This window comes from Panthera leo, chromosome C1, assembly GCF_018350215.1.
Source record: "Panthera leo isolate Ple1 chromosome C1, P.leo_Ple1_pat1.1, whole genome shotgun sequence".
In the NCBI taxonomy this organism is placed as follows: Eukaryota; Metazoa; Chordata; class Mammalia; order Carnivora; family Felidae; genus Panthera; species Panthera leo.
Window position 1 is genome coordinate 208,658,208 of NC_056686.1, and position 21,973 is coordinate 208,680,180.

Sequence of the window (21,973 nt, forward strand, 5' to 3'; positions counted from 1 at the left end):
GTACTAGTCATTTTGTTTCGGAGCTCTGTATCTGTAAAAGGAGATAATAATCCTATTTCGTAGACTCATTAGAAGGATAAATGTAGTTTGATGAGTAAAGCACATGGCACAGGTTCAGTAAATGATAGCCTTTATTTTCATCAGTGATTCTTTTTCTGATACTGACTAAACAATATTTCCTAAGGCCTAGGAAAAACTCCCTAAAAAGGCAGGTAGTCAATCCTTGTTTTAATTTTTCTCATAAGGAGCTTTATTCATTCAACAAAAGAAAAAAGGCAAATGAGTTATCTATGACAGAGTATTGTTCAGAATAACGTCTAGTCATCACTCCTAAGACTCTCTTGATGAATCTTCCATTTCTCAGGTGCATATTCTTTTTTTTTTTTTAAATCTTTTTTAATGTTTATTTACTTTTTGAGACAGAGAGAGACACAGCATGAGCAGGGAAGGGACAGAGAGAGAGGGAGACACGGAATGTGAAGCAGGCTCCAGGCTGTGAGCACAGAGCCCGACGCGGGGCTTGAACTCACGAACTGCGAGATCATGACCTGAGCTGAAGTCGGACGCTTAACCGACTGAGCCACCCAGTCGCCCCCAGGTGCATATTCTAAAGAAGTCCACAGAAAAGTACATATTTGTTTTAAAAATTAACTTCTATTTTTGAAAGTCAGATCAGAAAAGCTGTTAACACAGACCGAAAAAGGAATTACCAGAAAGTTTGGTGTTCCAAAGAGCAGTGTTGAAGAAACGAGGCCTGTTAACTGGTCCAGGAAGGTGGGCACCCAGCACCCCCACATCAGTCAGACCCCCGTTCTTTCTCTGGCTTCCAATACCCCCCATTTTCTTTTATCTCTGCCACTCAAGCTCTGGCTTTTCCTCCCCAAAGTGGAAAACTGAGTATGAATTGTGGAAAAGTTGATATTAGAGTTCATATTTTTGAGCCCTTAACTATGTGCCAGTCACAAAGGTTTACATTTTGCATACCTTATCTCATTTAATCCTGGTGAGAAGCCACAGAAGAAAGAATTATTGGCCCAGTTGAGAGGTTGGTCAGAACACACAGTCCCTTGGCTAGGGCTAAGGCTGAAGCTTGGTGTGCTGGAATTCAAGCTGCTTATGAGTGCAATCATGATTACGAGCGTCTTCTATATTTTGTAAGGGCAGTGAATGAATTTTTGATATTTTTTCCTAGGAAGTTAAAAAATAATCAGCTTACTCTTTGCTTGAGTTGGTTTCACAGTTGTTGACTTCACTTAGTTATATATTTTTCTCCCCCCCACCCCCATGACTTACAGGCTTTCAATAGATAGAAATGTTTTAACTTTATGTTGCTTGATTTTTCAAGTTGTGCATTATTCCATAATTGAGATTTTTGTCTAGAGCTGTAACCCTGTCTCATCGACATCATAACACAAGACATATTTAGTAAGAAATTGTGATTTGTATTTAGTTTTTTGACTGTGTCCTCGTTCTGTTTTCTTCATTCTAAAATACAGCGAAACCATATATTTTATTCCTTTTACTTTTGTTCACTATCAAGGTTTTAATTAAACTTATGTGAATTTTTAAGTGTTGAAAATTATAGTGATCTTTCATCCATATCTTAAAATGTTTCTTTGGCTTAGCAACTTTTACTTTTAGTCACATTTTATACTTTATTATCTTCTTTGATTTTTTTTCTAACACTGTATTTATTTTTTCTTTCCATCTTAGAATCTTAAAATATTTAAGCTGAAGGAGAACTTAGAAATAATTTCATGTGATTCCCTCATCTTACAGTTCGGGAAATTAAGTGTCAGAGGGTCAGAATGGCTTACGTGAGGCCACATGGCAGTGGTAGAACTGAAAATCATATTCTGTGCATTTTCCAATTTTCTATGTTTTCTTGTTCCTTGTAAGTCAGAAACATTAGAAACAAAAGCCTGCATCAAGCGCTCAAACAGCTTTAAAGGTTTATGTAACAGTAAGTTCTACCATAGCCTGTTAGACCCATGCACATCCCCACCTTGCCGCATCCTCGATATCTTGGGTTCATTGTAGCCATTCAATCAATTGATTTTAAGGTTCTGGGATATTACTGAGTCAAATGAATTAAATTTTGTCAGAATGTTTGTCATTTTGTGCCCTAGTAGAAAGAAATGTTTGAGTCCTGTTGGTAGTTAGAAATGTTTAATTCGTGTTGGTAGTTCAGCCCAAAGTATCAATTTGCATTTTCCTTTTTTAAAATCCAGGTTGTGCTCTACTTAATATTTAAATGTATGGTCTAGAATAGAATGGATGTCATCATTTGCTCCCAACTGAGCTTCATGGCACTTGGACGTTTGCAACTTAAAATGGATAGAATAGTGTGCTAGATTTACCCCAGAGATTTAAGACTAATAACTTTTTTCTTAAAAAACAAATCTTGTTTTAGGCAATGATACTGAAGCAAAGGAGCACCTTGCCTGCAATTTACATGAAAATAATTAGGAAAAAAGTGTGTGTATATATTAAAATACTAATGCTAATATTAATGTATATATAAAGACAGAGAGGGAGAGGAAAAGAGAAACAAATGTTAACAGCATATTTCATGAATATAGAGAAATTCTCTGTACTATTTTTGCAACTTTTCTAAAGTTTGCAATTATTTCAAAATAAATATTAAAAAATAATTGGCAGCATAAAACCTTGTATGATCTGACATCCACCTGATGCCTGGCATGTTCATAAGAAAAGTAAAGTTACCTCTAAAAATCCTTTTCCAGTTACATATATTTAAAATTCTCAGATAAATGACAGCCCTTACTTATGTGGTTAGCACTCAAAAAAACAAATCCCCCCGAGAAGGAAATGCTTTGATTAGAAATCAGGTGTGTTAAATTTAAAAAGAAAAAGAAAAATCTAAATTATGCAAAGTGGAGCTCTCTGTCATTATAGGTGATATCAACCCCCTCCCCCCCCCCCCCCACCCCATGCTCTGCCCCCATTTTTCCTAGCCTGTTGTCGTTAAGTTGGATAGAACCTTAGCAATAATTCTGTAAGTTTTTTGACTGTGTCTTTTGTCCCTGGCTCCCTCCACCTGAGATGCCTCTGCCTCTGATTCTCCCAGTCACCGCCCAGGACTACCACATGCTAGGGAACAGGTTGACCCATTGACCTTTAGGTGGCATTCATTCTCTTCTAAGTGTTCCCTCAACAGCCCTCCATTTAAAACAGATTCTGGTTTGGGGCGCCTTGGTTAAGCGTCTGACTTCTGCTCAGGTCATGATATAGTAGTTTGTGAGTTCAAGCCCCTCCTCGGGCTCTGTGCTGACAGCTCGGAGCCTGGAGCCTGCTTCAGATTCTGTGTCTCCCTCTCTCTCTGCCCCTCCCCTACTCTCTCTCTTTCTCTCTCCCTCCAAGAATAAATAGTTAAAAAAAAAAGTAAAACACATTATGTTTAATTGTGGATGCAAGCAGTGGTGGAGGAACAGTTGGGTACCTGTGGGTGTGGACGTGCCTGTATGTGCCCAGGGGAGGTCCTGAAATCACCTGGGCTACAGGTAGATGGGAAGTTGACACAAATGCCTGCTACTGTTACTGCTGTGATCACAGCCACATTTCCCATATTTTGCTGCGAGCTCCTTTACGGACATTTTTTTTTCCTTAGAAAGATGATCGATAGCTCTTCCTTTTCTAAGACTTCCTTATCTAAATTAGTTTTTCATAAAGCACATTTACAATATTCCTGATACAATCTGCCTGATTGGAGAAGGTGTGGTTTAGAGGGTCTCCTGTTAGGTCCCAGAGGACACGTAGAAAATATGATCTGGCAGATTGGCAAAATCTGCCAATTTGGCAAAATCATTCATTGTACTCATGGAAGCATCAGAATTTTCACTGATACAAAAATAGAAGGGGCATTTGCAGATGTAAAAGAAAAATGCTGCTAAAAGAATTATTAAATTACTTATTTGGGATTTATTATTTGAAAGAAATGGGAGCTCTCAAACAATATTCTACTATTATCCCGTAAACATAAGAACAATGGGACATCTGTAAATCCAATTTAATTTTGAGATAATCATCATAAGTGAAAACAAGATTAAGGAAGATTTATCCAAAACAATAAATTACTTTTGAAAATAGAAAAATGTGGATAATTGAAAGAAACACAATCATTCCAAATAATTCCAAAATGGACAATGGTTATGTCCAGTTTCAATGGTTTAGATAATTAAACAAGGAAAACTCTAAACATGTGTAGGAATAAAAACAAAATTACCTCTTACATAGATGATTCTGCATCCGGTGACACACAGTGCTAGTCATTTAATATTTAGAAGTAGAAATAATGTATTAGGAAGAAAGTTTGATCATCCCCATCATTCCCTCTACCCACTAGGTATGTGTGCTTTGATAAATTAGACTCTCTGACCCTCTGTTTCCTCATTAAAAACAAACAAAAAAACCCTTTATTGATTTTGAGAGAGAGAGAGAACGCACACATGGGTAAGGGGCAGAGAGAGAAAGGGAATCTCAAGCAGGCTCTGTGCTGTCAGTGCAGAGCCTCACGTGGGGTGCGACCTCATGAACTGTGAGATCGTGACCTGAGCAGAAATCACGAGTGGGACGCTTAACGGACTGAGTCACCCAGGCGCCCCCTTCTCATTTTTAAAATAGAGGTGAGGTGCCCGGCAAGTGGCAGACACTCAACAAATGGTAGCTAATAGTATAATAACAGTGAATGCATATTGAGTATGTATTGTGTGATAGGCACTTTGATGAGCTTTAAGTGCATTAACTTACTTAACAAGTAGAAGTCAGTGGTGGTAACAGTGAGAGCTTGTAGGATGTTGCAGGAGTAAGAAAATCTTATAATTTACCAAAATAATACTGATTTGTAAGAAAATAAAATCTATATGTGAAGGTCTTAGCAGGAGTAGGTCAAGGGTTGAGTCAGAGCTCAGGGTATTCTGAGGTAGTCATGCTAAAGGTGCCTTAAGTGGTACTCAGCCTCCAGCTCTCACACTGAAGCACTGTCATTTATGGTGCTGAGATGACTATGGCTTCCAAACGACCATTTCCAGATCTCCTAAGAGTCCAAGTCCCAAGACAGAATCTTTGACTAACAGATTTCCATGTTATATTCTTGTTCTCTAGTGGTTACTGGGGTAGGGAGAAGGAAATTAAGGCTTATTCATCTTCTATGGAGGGAGGGGATTACCCCTTAGACAATAATTTAGACAATACATGAGGAGAGAATGAAGTTTTATTGGTTTAATGCTCAATATAATGGGTAAAATTATGTGTTTTTGGTATGATTGGAAATCAGGAAGTGGCTGATCTAGGGGCAGGAGTTTAAGCATTAAATTCTAAGCATTAAAATACCCAAAGAATAACATGAAATATTTTACTGTTATCGCAGCCCTTCTCAGACAAGGTAGACTAATTCAGAGTTGATTAGTGAAAATTCATATTCAATTATAATAATGTACATAATAATTTCATAATAATTAACCATCACAGGTCTGTTGCAAGTGCATTGCTATATGTAGTTTTAGTATACCTTATGACTGCCAGAACTTCTCTCATTGGCTGTAGAATAAATTCAATCATGATAGATCCTTAATTCTACATTCTTCCTTTAAACAAAAAATCATTTGAGTTCCAAAGCATACATTTCCAGATAAAGACTCAAAGACAAAAGCGTTATAAGAATTTCTAAAGCATTTTAATTGACTGCATTTTATTAATGGTGTTTTTTCAAATAAGATTTAATATTCTCTATCTTACATCCATAATCTACAGCTAACCTTTCCCATTATTCTCCTTAATTCTCCATTCCATTTAGTTCAGTATCTACATAAATGGTCATACACCAAGAATGATCATACATCATGGCATACCCTTTTCATCTGTTACTATTGATGAAAATAACACCCTGTTTAAATAATACATAGCACATAAATCACCCTAATGATTCCTCACAATATTGTTCTTATCTTACTGCTTTTTGGTTCAGAATGCTCCATTCCATTCACGTCAGTGGGTACAATCCTACTTACATATCAAGGATACCATTCAAATGTCAACTTCACAAAGGACTTCCTCATCTGTCCAGCTCCTAATTAATATTCTCTTCCTTTAAAGTCCCAAATTAATTGAACTAAACATCAGTAAGAATAGTTAGCTCTATCCAGCTTCTTTAAAATTTATGTAGATCCCTTGGCTCCTTTTCAGGACTAGAAGTTCCTAGGGTATGGCATCCATATCTGATTGGTATCCCCTAACTCAAGAATAATGCTCTGAACATTGCATGTGATGGGTAAGCCCTGTGTAGTCTGCCATGCTCATTCTTTACTAGACCTTGTAGATGACTGGCCACATTTGTCCACAGACTGGTTATCTTTTTCTCTTTAAAAAGCTTCAATGAGATGGAATTTACATACCATAGAACTCACTCATTCTCTGTGTATAGAGAGGGCACAAGTGAGCAAGGGATAGAGAGAGACAGAGAGACAGAGGAAAAGAGAGGGAGAGAGAAGCAGGGCTCACTCAGGGCTCGTGCTCACCCTGAACAGGGCATGGGCTCACCCAAAGTAGGGCATGAGCTCACCTGAATTAGGGCTCAAGCTTGCCTGATGTGGGACTCAAACTCAAGAACTGTGAGATCGTGACCTGAGCCGAAGTCAGACACTTAATGACTAAGCCACCCAGGCGCCCTCACCTAGGTAATTTTTAATAAATTTATAAAGTTAGGAAACCATCTTCACAATCCAGTTTTAGAACATTTTTATCATCCCCCAAAGTTCCCTTCTGTCCATTTAGTTAACTTGACTTCCATCTCCAGTCCCAAGAACCACTCATCTGTATAGATTTACCTTTTCTGGAAATTTCCTATGAATGGAATTCTACAATACGTAGTCTTTTGGGTCTGCTTTCTCTCTCAATTAGCATACAGCTTTTGGGATTCATCCATGTTGTAGGATGAATCAGTCATTTGTATCTTTTTTATTGCTTTATCCATTCAACAGTGGATAAGCATTCAGACTGTTTGCAGGTTTTGGCAATTATGAATACTATCGCTGTGAAATTTGCATTCAACTCTTTTGTGGACATATTTTCGCTTCTCTTGGGTACATTCTTAACAGTGGAATTGCTGGGTTGCACCATAAGTGTATGTATAACTTTTTAAAAAATACTTGTTTTCCAAAGAGGCCACGTCATTTTACAGTCCCGCCAGCAATGAACAAGGGCTCCAGTTTCTGCACATTGTTGCCTGTCTTCTCTATTATAGTCACTGCAGGGGCTGTGCAAGTTTTAATTGGCCCATTCCTAATGACTAATTCCATTGGGACTATTTTTTTTTAACTTTTTAAAGTTTATGTATTTTAAAAGACAGAAAGTGAGTGGGAGAGGGGCAGAGAGGAAGGGAGAGAGAGGGAATCCCAAGCAGCCTCCGTGCTGTCGGTGCAGAGCCCTATTCAGGGCTCAAACTCAAAAATGGTGAAATTGTGACCTGAGCTGAAGTCAAGAGTCCAGACGCTTAACCGACTGAGCAACCCAGGTGACACAATGTTGGGAATATTTTAATGTTCTCTTCAGTGAAGGATCTATTCAAATCTTTTGCTTGTTTTTCAAATGAAGTTTATCTTCTTGTTGAATTATAAGAGTACCTTAAATAAGCAGATACAAATCCTTATCAAATAGAAAATTAGCAAATATTTCCTTCCAATCTGTAGCTTGATTTTCGTTTTCTTAATGATGTCTTTTTAAAAAGCAAATTTTTTAAAAATTTTGAGGCCATCCAGTTTATCAATTTTTTCTTTTGTGGGACTGGGCTTTTGGTGTCATAGCTGAGAAGTGTTTGCCTAACCTAAAATCACAGAGATTTTCTCTTATGTTTTGTATGGCATCATTTCTAACTTAAATATTTGATTGAATTTATCAGTGAATCCATCTGGGCCTGAGTTTTTCTTTGTAGAAATATTTTATTTTATTTTTAATTTTTGTTAGATTTTATGTTTAAGTAATCTCTACAACCTACATGGGGCTCGAACTTACAAACCCAAGATCCAGAGTTGTATTCTCTTCCGACTGAGCCAGCCAGGTACCCCTGGGGAAAGATTTTAAAGTCCAGTTGACCCTTCAACAACATAGGGGTTAGTGGCACCAAACCCCCTGCACTGTTAAAATCCATGTATAACTTTTGATTTCCCCCAAAATAATAGCCTAGTGTTGGCCAGGAGCCTTACCAATAACATAAAGTGGTTAACACATATTTTGTGTATGTATTGTATACTATATTCTTGCTCTAAAGCTAGAGAAAAATATTAAGAAAAATTTATTTACAGTATGTTTATAAAAAAAAATCTGTGTATAAGTGGACCCATATGGTTCAAACCCATGCTGTCCAAGGGCCAACTATATTAATTTTACTTGTTATGGATCTGTTATGGGTTGAATTTCATCACCCAAAAAGGTATGTTGAAGTCCCAACCCCGCAGCACCCCAGAATGTATTCTTATTTGGAAACAGGGTCAGTGAAGATGTAATTAGTCAACCTGAGTTCATCCTGGAGTAGGACGGGCTCTCGATCCTTTATTACTAGTGTCCTAATAAGAAGAGGAAATGGACACGAGGGGAGAAGGCCATGTGATGATGGAGGCAGAGACTGAAGTAGCTGCAAGCTGAGGAGTGCTATGGACCACTGACAAACCACCAGAAGCCAGAAAGAGTCCAGGATTCTCTCCTACAGGTTTCAGAGAGAGCGTGATCCTGCTCTCCACCTCAATCATGGACTTCTAGCTTCCAGAAGTGTGAGACAGAAATTGTTGTTGTTTAAGCCACCCAGTTGGTGGTCCTTTGTTCTGGTAGCTGTAGGACATGGATGCAAACTCCAGACTTTGTTTCCTTGACTCAGTTTTGGCAATTTGTATCTTTGTAGGCATTTGTCCAACTCAACTACATCGTCTGATTTGTTGACATAAGGTTACTCATAGCTTCTTTTAATTTTGGCAGGGTGGGCAGCGGTGTATTGCTTTCATTCCTAATTTCAGTAATTTGTATCTTCTCTTTGGGAGGGGCAGCCAAATAAATAAAGTTTGGTCAAATTTATTGAACTTTTCAAAGAGCCAACTTTTATTTTCATTGATTTTCCTTATTTTTCTCTTCTCTATTTCACTGGTTTCTAATACAATAATTATTCCCTCCTGTTTCCTTGCTATGGTTGCTCTTATTTTTCTAGTTCTTAAGGTATAAACCTAGATTACTGGCACCCTTTTTCTTTTCTAATATAGGTGTTTAAAGTCGTAAATACCCTTCAGATCACTGTTTTAGCTGCATCGCCAAATTTCAATGTTTTCATTTTCATTCAGTTCAAAATATTTTTTAATTTCCTTCATAACTTCTTCAACTCTTGAGTAATTTAATTTCCAAATGTTTGGAGATTTTCTATGTTTTTTTTTCCTATTGCCTATTCCTAACCTCGGAACCACAGAACATGGTTACATCATAGAATATGATCCACATCGTCTTAAATGTATTGAGACTTGGGTTTATAGCCTACCATATGGGCTATTCTACAGACTATACTTCTTAAAAAGAATATAAACCCTGCCATCATCAAGTACAGTGATCTATACGCATAAGGTTGGTAGTGTTGTTCAAGCAGTCTGTATCCTTACCGGTTTCCTGCCTAGTTGCTCCACCCATTGTTGAGAATAGGATATTGAATAATATCAAACTATTCCTATTTATCTATTTCTCCATTCAACTCTATCAGTTTTTGTTTCATGTATTTAGGGTTCTGTGGGTGGGCACATGTACATTTCTATTTGGTACATCTTCTTGATGTACCGACTCTGTGTGAGATGTGTCTCCAGAGATATTTCTTGTCTTAAAGTCTAGTTTGCTTGGTATCAGTAAAGCCAGTGAAAATTTCTTAAGGTTACTGTTTGCATGGTCTATTACTATTAAATACTATTGTTGGTCTTACTAGTATCAGAATACATGATGCAATTTTTGTACTTACTTTTGTGGTTCTTAGATTGTTCTTGAATTAATTTGCAAGCTTTTGCCTAACAAGGAAGCTATACGTTCTTTGGTAAGTTTTATACACCTTTTGGTACAGTGCTGAGTACAACAATGAGCGATCCACTAAAAGCAAAGGTATACCAAAACAAGCTCCTCTTTCAAAAAATAATTCAGTTGTGTTATTTGCTCATGGTGCTGCTAACTGATGTCCTCCCTTGTTCAGGCCGGGTTTTGAAGGCTGAAAACGATACTCCTCTGCCTTCCTGCCAGTTCCAATCCTAGGTTTATGAACTGTACAAAGGTTGTTACCGCAACTCCTCTATTTATATGCTAGGACCACAATGTAGGGACACTCATTTACATCAAATGGCTTAATCCCAGACACTGCTGCTTTCTTTCAAACCTTTGATAAAAGTAGAGAATTGTTCAGATCATTAGATGGGTCTTGGATATTATACATCATGTGCACAAATGCTTTTTCTCGTGATTAAGAGAATGAATACTTTGTTTAGGAATCATTATCTTACCAAGTAATGTAACAATTGCATAAGTTTAATGTTAAAGGTCTTCTGGCATTGAATCTTTGTTATTTGTTCTATTGTTATTAAAAGCCCTGTCTCAGTGAAAGGATGTGAGACTGCCTCATATGTTAATGTTTAAGATGCACAATTATTACCTAACTGATGTTGGCTAATCTAAATGGGACTTGAGCATACAATTTGCTGATTTCAATACAACTTAAAGTTGCAGGCTGTTTAATGAACCATAGGACCAAAAAAAAGGTCATTTTTAAAAAGGCAGACTTTTTCTACCCTCTTAAATGTCTATTACGTTTTTTCACTAGTAATATTTAAAATGGAATATAATTGCCTACGTACACTCTAAATCCTTATATATGACATTTTTGAGATTACTGTATTGAGACTTCTTGACTTGTGGCTCCCTTAAAATTACTTCTGTATCTGACGTATTAAGATAACAACAAGAAAAATGATGCGATTACAGAAAGGTATAAGGGGTGTTAGAGAACAGAAGAAAGGATTAGTATGAATTGAATTAATGCGTATGATCGTGGATCAGAAAGATAAATGAAGACCCCTTCTTTCTGAATAATTACATTTATCTTTTTTCTAGAGAAGTATATAAAATTCTCCTATAGGCGATTCATCTACTTCCCACCCCCCTTCAGTTGACGTTCTAGGAATGCAGTTTCCATCAGTCAGACTTTCTGATCAGCGTATTGTTTTTAGAAGAAAGGCATGACTTGTAAGGCTCCAAGAATACATATTTGGAATTTCCTAAGAATCTTCCCTGTCACTTGAAAGTCTGTTATATTCCTCTGAACATGAGCCAAGTTTTCATTTAAATTTCAAACTCCAAAATGAACATTTCCACGAAGAGTCCTTGCAACAAACAGTAACAAAAGACAAGACTCGCTACACACAGCTGCCACAACTTCCAGTAAGTACAGACCAGCATACCACCACCTGCCTTTGGAAGGCAGGTCTTCCCCCTAGTTACTAGAAAGTTCCATACCAAAGAGTAGGCCAGCCTCTTGGTATTGCAGAAAAGAAATACAACATTACTACATTGAACTTAACTCCGACAACTGAACCTAACACTTGTTCTAGGATAGAAGCAGAATTCCTAAAACGGCTTCATAGGAGACCTCCATCGAAATACCTAACACCAGAAGCCCCTCAATGGGCAAACAGACTAAGAAATGCGAGCTCCGGGCTAAGCTTGGGGAGTGGGCAGCACCCCCAGGGCCTTGTTTTGGTGGCCTACTTAGTAACCACGGGGTCCACCAGACACGGACGCTCTGGTGCGGTGTGCCGCTAACTCACGAAGGTGGGAGTTTCTGTCTCTCCCACCAGCACTTCACGGGTAGGGTCCGACTCCTCCACGCAGCAGCAGGACCTCGCGGTACGGATGGGACCGGAAGACCAGTTTCTCAGCCGCCACCTGGCCCCTTCGCCGGGGGTCCCCCACCTCCGGTCCCTCGAAAGCAGGCCGCTCCTCTGCTTTACGCGCGGTGGGCGACCAACAGTTACGGTCCCAAGGAAGATCATCCACGTTTTACTCGGTGCTGGGAGGATGGGGCCGGGATACAAGCCCCCCACCCCACCCCACCCCACCCCCACTGCGCTCAGCAGCGGACCCTCTCCAGCGAGGCCATCGAAACCTGCCCCAAGCCACCGCCACCGCACGCGGCGCGCACGTCCATCCCGGGGCGGCGAAGAGCGCGGACGCGCGCAACTGAGCATGCGCAGAGGGAGGCTGGCCGGCCCGCTTTACGACCCTCCCCCCCCCACCCCCGCCCCGCCCGCTCTGCTGTGCGAGCCGCGGCGCGAGGTCGCCCACGCTCCCTTCTCCCCGCCCTGTGGGTCCCGGGCACCCGGAGTGTTCGGTGTCCGGCGCCCGTGCGTGATGACGTACACGCGCGCCAAGACGTGGGGACGCAGGCGGGCCGTAGAGAGCGTGAGTTTCCGCGTCTGTTTGGCACCCCTCGCGTGGCCGGTTCTGCCTGGTGTCGCTTCGCCCTTTCCCAGGGTCGTGGCGCCGGGTTGGGAGCGGGTGCCGGGCGCCTCCAGTCGGCGCTTTCCCCGGGCCGGCCCGGGGAGGGGGGGGCGGTTCGGGTTGGAGGCGCGCTTCCGCATTCTGGGCACCCTGGGCAAGTCCTAGAGGCGGAAGGGTGCTTCCCGCCGCGAGTCTACCGAGTCAACCGGGTTGGGGGGTGGGGGGGGGGTCCCGTCGTCTACACCCGGTCTGATCCTGGTGACGACTGCCCTGGCAAGGATGTGCTCGGAGGATGGATGGGCTGGGCTCTGTGTGGGTTTTAAAAGCGTCCTTTCGAAAGCAGGAAGTTTAAAGTGACGTTGCATCATCAGCAACAACTTGCAGTTTCAGGTGCCGGGAGAATAACTTCGTTTCTCCCAGCAAGTGTGTGGCCGACACAACCCTAACCTAAAAAGTGGTGTTTCTCTTAATAGGGGATAGGAAATCCGCCTGCGAATGTAACCCTTTTTCTCGTCACACTTTAAAAACCTGTCCAAAAATGGATCACATGCTTTCTTTTTTCCAAACTAAGCAATAACTTTTGAAGACTCAGGATTGCTTATTAGGAATTATTGTATAGTCATGACTTGATCATCGCGTTGTGTAGGTCTCTTTGCAGGACACTCAGCGACAGCTGTACTTTGCCTCTTTTCTCTGCAATTACTTCTTAAAAGTCTGAAGTCCCACATTTCTTTCTTTTTTTTTTTTTCCCCAGTTCCAATAAACTGTAAAGACTTATAATTTGCTGCTGACACGGCAGCTTGGGGAAGCAAGTAATTTTACAAAGAATAACGGTACATTGAGTTCCTAATTGTCCCCGGACTACTAGCTGCAGCATCACATGGGAACTTGTTGGAAATGCAAATTTTGGGATCTTATCTCAGACTTCAATCAGAAATCTATTCTAACATGCTTTCCAGTGGATCCCAATGTACCTGGGTGCTTACATTGTTAAGTATTGCTGTCATGATAAAGAGTTGCTCTTGTGAAGTCACAGAACGTACTTGGAATCCAGGTGAAGCCTTTCCTAGGTGTAAGATCTTGGACAAGTTACTTAGAGGCTTCTTCACAGGGCTGTAAGTATTCAGTGTGAAAATGCAGGGAAAGTGTTTGAGACCCCTGGGTGGTTCACTTGGGTAAGCCTCTGACTTCGCTCAGGTCATGATCTCATGGTTTGTGGGTGTGAGCCCAGGAGGGCATTGTATTGACAGCTCAGAGCCTGGAGCCTGCTTCAGATTCTGTGTTTCTCTCTCTCTCTCTCTCTCTCCCCCCTCCCCCAATCATTCTCTCTCTTTCTCAAAACTAAATAAACATTAAAAAAGAAAAAGAAAATTCAGGGAAACTGTTTAACATACATAGAAAACACTCAAAGATGAGATGCTGTTTAATAGCTCCTTCGAACTGCATGAAGTTTGAGGCGCCTGGGTAACTCAGTTGGTTAAGCATCTGACTTCGGCACAGGTCATGATCTCATGGTTTGTGAGTTTGAACCCCTCATCTGGTTCTGCACTGACAGCTTGCCAGCTCCAGCTCAGAGCCTGCTTCAGATTCTGTGTGTCCTTCTTTCTCTGCCCCTTCCCCGCTTGCACTCTGTCTCTCGTTCTCTCTCTCAAATAAACATTAAAAATTACAAAAAAAAAATGTATAAGTTAAATACACACATAGATTGTGCTGGAAGTATTTTCATGGGGTTAATTGTGAATTGCAGTGCCTGACTATTGTGACCACAGCTTACAGGGCATTTTGTTTATTTCTGGGTCCTAGTAATAGTCTATATAATTAAGATTGTTGGATGCAGGATATTTAGTTGAAGGTTATAGCAGTAAGTGCTAATACCCACACTACTGGGGCTGTAGTAGTTTTTTGTTTTTTGTTTTTTTTAAAGTAGATGTCCTGCCCAGTGTGGGGCTTGAACTCACTACTCTGAGATCAAGAGTCACATGCTGTACCCCCTGAACCAAGCAGGTGCCCTGGGACTGAGTATTCTTAATGACATAACTGTGTTAAGGAATGGTTTTTGGTGTTTTCAGCTTAATTATACCTTCTTTTGACCCAGAACTTGGTAAAGAAGTAGGGTGGATAACCAGAGTAAGCCTTAGCTGTGGAGATGAGAGGTGTTAATGACTTGCAAGCAGAAGATGTTTCTGTGCTTATCTTTCTTTCCCATGTGGCATGTAGCTCCACCAGCAGAGACCTCGTACTAACCACCCCCTGTACCTCTATTCTGGAAGCACTGTGGGACCAAGGTTAAGTGTGCCTTTGGCCTGCTGGGTTTTTTCCCCCCACAGATTGTCAGTTGCAGTAATCTACAATTCTTCCCTTTTCAGGGGGCCAGTGTTGGGGGGGTGGCGATATTTAGGATCTGAGGCAGTTGCCGTAAAACCTAAACTCATTCCAGTGTTGAGGAGTGTCACTGACTCACCATGGCATACACAACATGTCACTTTGATTAGAGCACACTGCTCCCGAACCACACCATGGCTCCTAGGTACTGTGTGTCAGAGTTTTCAGATAAACATGAGTCACTTTGGATATCAGCTTCTACAAATAATTTTGTTAATACCACCGCTAAATTAACACTGTCCCATCATGAAACATTCAGTTTTCAATGGCCCCCACATTTTCTACTTCTCTGTATTAGAGCGGCAGACTTATAGTAGTGGTTTTGGTCACGTCGAACCTGCTTTGAACTTTGCCTCTGCTACTTACCTGAGTTCTTTAGACAAATTAACATCCTCTTAATTTCCTTTTTTATAAAGTAGAAGTCATGGTATGTACCTACCTCAGGACATTGCATTAAATGAAATAAAGGGCAAAACGTGAAGGCATAGAGGTTCAATAAATGCTGCATGTTGGGACAGGGGAGAAAAAGGTAGTTATCACCCCCAAACTTACCTCGTTTATTTCCTCATGCCGTTTTAATAAATAAATACATTTTTGTTATTACCTAGCTGTACTGCTTTTCTTTTCAAATGGTAAAATCCTGAAGTGAAGAGTCAAAGCTTTCACATTATTATGAGTGGGAGAAGGCAAACATGTGAAAAAGGTGAAAACTCTAAAACCTGGTAGAAAAAACACTATCTTCAGTTTGATCACCACAACAGAGCAACTTCCATAAATTGTTTTGGGTGTTTATTGGAACTTCAAGGTCCATTGAGCTTGAGGTCCATTGATTAATATTTAAGTGTCTTCAGTTAGTTAACCAGGACAGTCAGCTAGAGAAGGGACAGGATGTTCCAGGAGATGGGACAGCACTGAAAACGCATTATACATTATGTATCATTTTTAAAAAAGTAATAATACCATGTATTTTTGTCTATATATTACATACGACTATGTGAGCGTGGAAAATACTTGAAAGGAGCCAGAACAGGTCATAATTTTGCTTACTTGGCAACGTATTATAATATGGAGGTGGGGATAAGTAATCTAATGGTGGTACATTTATGTAAAGTTAGATACATGCATGTATGTGTAAACATTCTTTTTATAAACCATTTAAAAGAAATGATGCTTTAAAGAGATAGATTCCCTTTTATGCTGCATTTCTAATCATGTAAGCAGTGGTCTTTAGATTTTGTTTTTTGTTTTTGTTTTAGTTTTTGTTTTGTTTTTAGGAGGCAACCCTCTTTAGCTGAATCTTACCTGAAGAGCTCAGGAGCTGAGAGGCTTTAAGAGAGGTTGAAGGGCACAGTTCTGCCTGCTGGTGCTCATCTTGAATCTTTTGCGGTGACATTCTGAGGCATGTCGCTGGAACCCTGGAATCCAGGACATTGGGTGTGAAACTCTTCATCTGTGGGATAGAAATCCTCAAGAGATGAGTTCTCTCTAAGAAGTCATTGCACTAAGAATTATTGTGAGTGAGATTCACAAACTTGTTCTGAAGACAGCTCCCAGGGTTTTCAGCCATGTCAGATGTGTGTATGACTTCTCATGCACCCGAGCAAGTGGCTGTTAAAAAAAGAGGAAGCATCCAGCCTCCAGTCTGGCCTGTACTTTACAAAATAGGAGTCTATGCACACGTTTTGAGAAGTCCTCTCAGTTTTTATTTTATTTTTTTGAGCCCTCTAAGCCATGACAGCTGTATCACTGTTAAAGCTATTTAATATTTTAACTGGCTGTTGTTTAGCATTACAGATGACTTGAGGAAAAAGAAACAAGAAGTCAGTGGAAATACATTACTTGTGTTTACAGTCCCTCTGCTTTTTGTTGTATGAAAGCAGCTGGTTTGCAATTTATATGGTAAAGGGTTTTTCTTAAGGAGTTAATTTTTAGTTAATAGTGAGCTTTCATAAGAAAAATAATCTCAAATGCTGAGTATTTGTCAGATTGTTATTAATAGGAGCGGTAGTAATATCACATTGTCTTTTTTCACACATTGAGGAGGGTTTCCTGGTGACAGCTGGAGTGTGGGGGAGGGGCAGTCACTTTCAATCAGCCAGCTGCTCTGTGCAACATCATGATGGCAATATTTCAAAGCCTGTGGGATAATTTTGGCTGTATTCAGAAAAGAAAATGTGTCAAATTTCTGGGAAGCAATAGATAGTGTACAAGAGCCGTATAAGAGCCCTTTGGGATCTAGATGATAGTCAATGAACAATGGTGTGCATTCAGGTTTGTGTGTTGGTGTTATTTTACCATCTAGTTTCTTGGACATTGTTACATGCACATCATAATTATAAAGCAATAAAGTCTAGTCCCATGGGGGGAAAGGCTCATTACTTTATGGAGAGGAAGGGAGATTGGAAAACAAACTTTGGGAGTGTGCTACGTGCTTTCACATAATATGCTATCTCATTTATTCTTCACAATGACTCCAGTAAGTAAGTGGAATTTTTCTCATCTACGGATAAAGAAGCAGACGCTCAGCAGGATTGATTATATGATTTGCCCAAGGCCACACACTAGTAAACAATGGCATCCATATTTGACCCCAAATCTGGCTTCAGCTCCAGGAATGTTCTCATTATACCAACAGCTGTTTCTGCATGGTGTAAACTTGCTTATGCATTTTTAATCCAAAGTCACAGTATCAGGATAGTTATGAATGAAATTTATATACATATTACAATGACTTCAACTTTATATAAATAATATATAGGGGTGTGTGTACGTGCTTGTGCCCGTCAATGTGTGATGGTAGCTCCTCCTAATTTTGGATTTTTTTTTTTTCCTTGATGGAGTCTCTTGGGCAACACTGAAAGAAACTTTGCTACATTTTTTTATGTTACAGATACCAGCAGTTCACAGTCATGGTTGTAATGGATCAGTTTGATTCCAACTTTGAGCAAATGTAGGAATAAATACTGTGCCTACTGCCCATGTACTCTCTTCCTTCATACCAAAGTATTCAAGATTTCCTTGTTTCTTTCAAGGTATGTTAATTTTGTATCAAAGAGGGACTTTTTGGCTTTCCAGATTTTTAGCTTGTAGCTATTATATCTGCCAAGTGATGACTTAAATCCTGTGTGTGTGTGTGTGTGTGAGGGATGACTCTCCTGCTTTTGATGATGAGTTTCATGGATCATTTCATCTCCCTCCCCATTGCCCACGGGATAGTGCCTGCCCAGTATTTTCTTTCTTTCCTTCCCCCACACCCCATACAAATCCTTAAAACTTATTTTTGCTCTTTTCTAAACATTCTGTGCACATTTATATGCATTCATATTTTCATTCTTTATCGCACTGTAGTGTCACTCTTTGTATGTCTGCTCTCTAGATGGTTGCCTGAAAGGACACTAATTCTCAGATATTTATTAAATGATACAGACAGTGAGATATAAAATTATATGCTCAATGCTTTTACTGCTATAGTTCCACATTCATTGGTTTTCTTCTTTGGGCTCACAATTAGAGAAATGTGATGACTGATGTGTGTTAATGAATTACATAATGATGAAACACAGGTAAAGCCACAGAAAAGCATGCAGGATACTCCCATGATCCTTTCTAAAGGCTCTCAGGTTGAAGAAGCCTCTTATTCAGTTCCTTCCTTCCTTCCTTCCATTTTTCCTTCCATTTTTACTTCCTTCCTTCCTCCCTTCGTCTTTTCTTCCTTCCTCCTTCCTTCCTTTTCCCCTTCCTCTTTCCTTTGTTGTTTTTTTTTTTTTTTTTCGTTTTGTTGATGAATCTAAATGATTTGTTGTCCCAAAGTCCTAGTCATAAGTTTTCATCAAGTGGTAACATTTTATTAAATGGACAAACTAGTCTTATTTTCAGTGAAGAAGAAAGGCAGGGAGTATAGTTTGAAAATCAATAATTAGATGTATTCTTTAAAATCATCAACCTTGTATAAATAGAAGACAAATTTTAGATCGTCCATTTTTCTTTTTGTGATTACATTCTTCATCCAGGGTCCCAGTTTAAGTTTATTTATTTTTGAAAGTGAGACAGAGGGTGAGTGGGGGAGGAGCAGAGAGAGAGGGAGACACAGAATCCAAAGCAGGCTCCAGGCTCTGAGCTGTCAGCACAGAGCCTGATGTGGGGCTCAAACTCATGAACCGTGAGATCATGACCTGAGCTAAAGTCGGACGCTCACCGACTGAGCCACCCAGCTGCCCCAACCCATCTACTAAGTAGATACTTAGTAGATGACTTTGAGAGGACTTTGCCTTATTTATGCAGAAGTTGCTCTTGTTCTCACGTCCTTAGCCAGCTGTGCTCTTCTCTCTCTAGGAATAGCGTGGCTAGAACAGACCTTTGAGATATTGCTTCTGTATGCATCATGTTTTGGTTCTCCCATGGACTCGAGTGAGGTACCAAGAGATGAGAGCTGGTGATGCTTGAATGAGACTAGGGTTTGCTTGCCAGCCCTTGGCAAATGTAGCGTTTTGGGGAGTGTTCTTTGCAAACAACAGAAAGTGAGTTAACTATGGTATCCAGATAGCTTATTTGAAAACAAGAGATTTGGTTGGAAGTCAATGGATAGCTCCGAGAATCAACAGAAAACCAAACAACCAAGCCTTGGTAAAGGATAGTAGCCAGGTGAGCTCTCAAGGTTTAGGTAGACTCAGTGGATTTGAATGATATCTTTAGGTTAAGGCTCCGAATATCAGTTCCAGGTGTTGTTGGTCTTTGTATCTCTGCACAGGTTTTAGATTCCAGGGAGAGAGTTATTATTCCAACTCTGGTCACCATCACCCTTGAATCAGTGTGGGAAAGGAAAAGTTGACTCCCCTCCTCCCCCCCCCCCCCCCACTCCCCACCAGGACCACATCCGGTAAGGCTGGGAGGCAACTTCCTGTTCCTGAAAGAATGAAGTATTGATGCTGTCCGGCAGGCCAAAGCTCCAAGCCGACCCCACCACCTGCTGCTTAGTGGCCGTCCCATGTGCTTTGTGGGCACATAAACAGCATCTCTGAAGTCAGGCGTGCTCCTCTGCCCCTTGACTAGTTCCTGTGCTGGGAGGATTTCGGTCACATGAATAATTCATTACCAGTTCTTACACAGAGATTAAATGGGGGGATGGCGAGCACTTTTTCATGGACTTTAGGCAGATAAACAAAGAAATCTGGCACAGAGCAAAGGTGAGCATGGAATTTACTTGAATCCTCTAGAAGGGAGTGATGGGGAGTATTGCAGCTCTGCATGTGTCTCCGGGTTAAGGGCTGTCAGTCGGAGAACTTTAATGAGCCCTCATTACACTAAGACGTGTAGTCTGTGAGAGAAGGGACCGAACTATGATTGATACTGGAAATCATAAGTGGTGAAGGATCACAATTGGAGTTGGCACTAATTTCCCCTCACCGTGGAGCAAAAGTCAAGATTATATACAAAATCCAGTGGTTTCATTTTTTTCATGTATAAAGATAATATAATCCTTTCTGTTAAGACTATGACACTCTAAAAAGGAGCAAAGAAAATAAAAATTTTGCCATCTGACATATTGAAATTTTTTTTGGAAAGACTCATTAAATTCTCAAATTATCAGATCATGTTGACGGGAACTCTGGTTTGAGACTTTGTTATAAAATTTGTTTTAATTAAAAAATAGTTCCTACTTTGATGTGCTTACCACATACCCCATCATACTGTTTTTCAAATGTACGTGGACTTGAACCATGTGATGTAGTTTAAACAGTGGATCATAGAAAGCCGAGAAAAATGCTAATTGGTTACTCAGTTATAAAAATACTTGAAAGGTATTTAAAATTTTTAATCTTAGGTCTTTATTTGTTTATATGGATTAAAAACACTATCCCTTCCCAATTTGTGATTTGATATACGTAATCTCATTCAATCCTCATGAAACCCAGTGAGCCTGCATTATGTCCTTTTACAGGTGAGAAACTGGTGATCAAATACATTTTCTAAGGCATATTGTAGAGCTGTCACCAAAGACCACGCCCTTAAGTACTGTCCTATACTACATACGTCTATATTGCTGGCCCCGTGTATCTTTTTGACAAAAAGCATTGGGACGTTTCTTTTCCCAAAGCCTGTTTACCCTGTTTCCTGACAACTTCGTTATGTTCAGAAACTGTTCAGATGTGTTATATCAGCCATCACCTTGTGCTTCTGTTTGCTGTGAATGCGGCAGCAGCTCCCACGTTGCAGCTGTATGCCCTGCGAAGCCTTTTGTCCTTTATGTCTGAGAGTAGCCTGACAACCTTTCATGTTGGATTCAGCAAGATTGCTTTTTATTTAACAAAGCTGAGTGTTGCTTTCTAGGTGAAAAATAATTAAATGCTTTTAAAGATGTATTTGATTAACTGGAAGCCGATCTGTGTAAATTAATTATAACTATAATGATGTCATAGCCTTGTCTTTTGTTATTAACCAGGTAATTGACCAGAAGTTTGGAAGCTTATTGTAACTGACAGTTAGTGGTTTGACCTTGTGTGCTGTCTAGAAGCGCAACATGCACGATGCATGTAAATGCAGTTTTTTTCACTGAGCTGCATGTATTGTCAGAGCATCTGATCCTGGGTTCTTATTTTTACTCTTCCCTTCTTTGCAGAAATTGCTACACTCGAACTAGATATTATCCTGATCTCTCTTACTAAAAGCATCTTGCCAAACACAAGTGTGGTCCTTGAGTAATTATAATCAGAGATAATCATTGGCACATTAAGAACATATGATCAAGTAAACAAATGCCAAGATTAAAGGAATCTTGATTTTAAATTCCATGTGAGGGACGGCAGAACAACTTTTTGTAGAGAAGACATTAAGAGGAAAAGTAAGGGCGTATTTGACAGGTTGAGAGAGAATTTGTCCCCTCTTACTCTACTTTGTCCAAGGAAGGTCAGGGCGTACATTTTAAATCTTTGAGTGATGGGAGCCTCTAACTTTGGTGAGTTGGTTTAAGGATGGGATTGTAAGAATAAAACATGGAGCGGAAGTGAATAGTAATGGCTGACAAGCAGCACTTCTTAGGTTAGCTGACCTCCCTCCCACACACTTTATGCTGGTG

General features: G+C 40.1%; 1 protein-coding gene across 12 annotated transcripts in view; it reads left to right on the forward strand.

Moving 5' to 3' along the window:
- Nucleotides 1-12,334: 12,334 nt before the first annotated feature.
- RHBDD1 (rhomboid domain containing 1) overlaps nucleotides 12,335-21,973 on the forward strand; it is a 175,546-nt gene continuing 165,907 nt past the window's right edge. For all 12 annotated transcript variants that reach the window (XR_006205735.1, XR_006205736.1, XR_006205734.1 and 9 more), the window contains exon 1: nucleotides 12,335-12,480. The gene's annotated coding sequence lies outside the window, so the exon portion shown is untranslated. The remainder of the gene's footprint in view (nucleotides 12,481-21,973) is intronic.